Source organism: Schistocerca gregaria, unplaced genomic scaffold (genome assembly GCF_023897955.1).
Source record: "Schistocerca gregaria isolate iqSchGreg1 unplaced genomic scaffold, iqSchGreg1.2 ptg000280l, whole genome shotgun sequence".
Classification (NCBI taxonomy): Eukaryota; Metazoa; Arthropoda; class Insecta; order Orthoptera; family Acrididae; genus Schistocerca; species Schistocerca gregaria.
This window is the reverse complement of record NW_026061773.1, coordinates 1,766,192-1,769,860: the sequence shown is the minus strand read 5'-3', so window position 1 is coordinate 1,769,860 and position 3,669 is coordinate 1,766,192.

The following is a 3,669-nucleotide window of genomic DNA, read 5'->3' as shown; positions in this document are numbered from 1 at the left end:
AAACTGCTCCATCATCTTCAGCAACAACCAGGGCACAATCCAAGGAGGGATCTACACCCACATGGATATTGTGCAAATCATATGTAAGTGCCAGGCATAGGGTTTATCGAATCACCTTCACAATTGTCTATTATTCCAACTTCATGTCTTGAACTGCCCAAGGTGTGGTGAAGACTAAAACGAGTCTGTCACGGAAGACTGTATTGAGTGTGATGTCTGCTCCCAACAGTGGCATGAAGAATGCACAGTTTACGAAAGTCATGGTGCATTTTCTTGTTATTGGTGTTAGTGCGTACTCTTGCCAGATGATGCAGCTACGAGCAGTGTCATATATATGACATTTAAGGTTTGGGTTAAACGTTACTCAGCTGTATCTGATAAATGTTGTTCCTAAATAAATGAGCAATGGTTTGCTACTTGTTTGTTTTAACTTTCTCATCAACTAGAAATGACCGACTAAATACTAAGCGCATACTCCTTCGTGAGTTTCCCCTGCAAAGCAAATTAATGAAGTCGAATAGTCCGTAGGAAGAATTTTTGTAGTTTCATGACTTTAGGATGGCATGACTGTGATGAGCTAAGAGCGGCTGACAAAAAATAATTGTTTTATTTATAACCTTAATGTTGCAATTGAGAATGGCGTATCTGGTTGAAGTTTCCACATTAACTGAACAACGTTCAACGATGCGTTTTCCCTTTCAGAAGACGGAAAACGGCCGAAATATTTTCTCTAACGTTTTTTCAGTATGGTCGAAGCTGTGCGAACGACGGAAATTTTTGATAAATACGTAGGACAGTTCAAAAACAATCTAACTTCAGTGACTAATAAAAAAACACCGTGGCCGGCCAATTGAACTGTCTCCTCCTTCGCTTAAAGCCGGCTCTGACGACATTACTCCTGATGGCCGACGTGTTGCAGTTGAACTGAATAGCAAAATAGCTGCAACAGGTAGTGGCACAGTCCACAACGTCGTCATTGACATGCTCAAGTACAGCGAAACAAGTCCAACGTGGGTCCCGAGAGAATTCACACAACACAAGGAAACAAAGAGTGCTATGAACGTGAAGGTGAACCTTTTTCGAACGAGATTTTAACGTGTGATTAAACTTTCGTTCAAAATGGGGAACCCGACTCGAAAAGACAAGGAGTGAAATGGAAGCACACTAGTTCACCTGTCCGAAAGGAATTCAAACTGGAGCATCAGCGAGGAAAGTGATGCTGGCCATCATTTGGATGCCAAAGTAGTTGTATTTTGGTGATTATTTGGAAGATCAGCGTACAGGATGCAGCGCTGACCACTCACACATAGTGATGAGCAAAGTAAAGCCGAAAACGAGAGGAAAGGGTCGCCAATGTCAAAGAAAAGACGTGATACTATTACACAACAACGCTCGCCCAAACATAGCGCAGCTGATCCAAGAAACCACTGGAAGGGAAAAGAAACAGTAATGGGTTGGGAGACTCTGCGTCATTATCGCTACAGTCCAGATTTGACTTTCGTGAATTTTCATTTTCATATTGCTGATATTATGGAGAATGGAAGCTGTCTGCATTGTACTTGACTGGTAAGAAAAACTTCAAAAGTCAACCTCACTTGTAGAGCATTTATTGCTACCTGTTTGACCCGCTCAAGGACGCATCGCTTGGAAAGGATTCGGCGACAGCGAAGAAATTAAAACAATTTCAGTTTTACTTACTTCATTCGCATTTATCGCCTTTCTCTTGCCCAGCAGTATTTCGCAAAGGACTGGCAAAAGCGCAAGTTGCAGCCGTATATAACGAGATCAATATACATTTGCCTTCTGAATATTACACCTGTAATGGGTCCAACCTAAGGCAGTTTAAAAAATCGCAGGTGACACTCGTGTAAAAGAAGAGTAACAGAAAGGATGTGCAAAATTACAGACATCGATTTTCTGCAGAATCCTAGAACGTATTCTAAATATGATTATAATAAATTTCCTAGACACCGAAAAGCTTACGTCCAGAAATCAGCACGGTTTTAGAAAGCTCGTGTGAAACGCAGCTTGCCCTTTTCGCACATTATACACTGCAAACCACGGATGAAAGGTCCCAAGCACATTGCACTCTCCTATATTTGAGAAAAGCCTTTGGCACGGTGCTCCACTGCACACTGTTAACCAAGGGCGTCGTATGAGCATACGGAGTCGGTTCCCAGATATGAGAGCGGCTTCAAGTCTACAACAGATACCAGTACGTTCTCGACGGCGAGCGTTGATCAGACACAAGGATATCGTCAGGAGTGTCCCAGGAAGTGTAACAGACAGCTGTTATGCTGTATAGACATAAATGAGGTGACAGGCTGAGTGAACAGCAGTCTGCGGCTGTTGATGATGCTGACGTGTACGGGAGAGTGTCGTCATTGAGTTACTGTAGGGGGGTACGATTAACGGGAAGCGCGGACAACTGAGAAACGCGTAGGAGTCAGTGAGGTACTGAGCCATGCCGACGCCGGTGCCTTAGTTAGCTGCGCTACGTTTTTCGGTTGAGGACCCAGGATAGGAAGAGCTTCATCGAGGTGGTCCCACATATTCTCGATTCCGGGAAGCCTGGTGGTCGGCGGAGTACAGCAAACTCATCCTGGTGCTTTTCACACTGCAAGCTGTGTCACAGATTTAGTTGTTCTGCTGGTAGATACCGAGGGAAAAAAGACTCGATGTAGGTGTGGCAACGGTTCCGACCGATATTTCTGCTCATCCACTGTGCCTTCCAGAACGACGGGAGTGTCACGATAACGTTTGTGAGATCGTAACGATCCTTCCTCCTGTCCTAACCCTGCCGCCGACTGTTGCAGGGTGTTCACTTTCAGGTGAATCGCGCCCTACACGCCGACGCCTGTCTGTCACTTGGAAAGCCCGCAGGTCACCGTTCAGTGGACGCCCAGTCGCAGAACTGGCGTGAAAATTCCAGCCTTCGTCGCGGACGAACAGCAGTCAGCATAGGTGTGTGGACCAGGAGTCTGCTGTGGAGACCCACACATAGCATTTTTCGCTGAGTGGTCTTAGAGGAGACACTGTCGGTAGGCTCTTCGGTTCACGTGCATGGTCAGTTGCTCAGCAGTTGCACGTTATTCACCTGCGGTCTCCTTTAACTCCTGTCCTCTGTGGACCGTGGGGCACCACAACGGCCTCAGCGTCGGCTCTCGACAGCGCCATGCGCGGAGTGCTTTAAATATGGCAACACGCCAACATTTTACGAACTCTGCCGTTTCGAAAATGCATCCACCTGTGGCCCGAAAGGCAATGATCACGTCCTTTTGGATGTCACATAAGTGGCTGAGTTTCCGCGTTACGCATACCCTACTCATTAGCGTCGGACACAGGCGGTGATCACGTTAATGTGACTGGAGCCTGTGGTTAGAAAAAGGAAAGGAAAAGGAAACAGAAAGGGGAAAGGATGGTAAGCGGTGCCAGGAGCACCGGAAATGTGGTAATTATACGAATTGCTTGTACAGGAACTCCGAACGGAATAGGAGCAGCGGCAGTTTAAAAATTGTAAATGGTAGAATCACGGCTCAACTGTAAGTTTCTCGCCCAACCTGACGAAACAGATGTGGAGATTGAGAAACGAATGCATAACTGCTGGGAAACAGTCTGCGGTGAGTAGACAGTGCCTTTTTTCGGAGGGTTTAAAGAGCAATTTCAAGA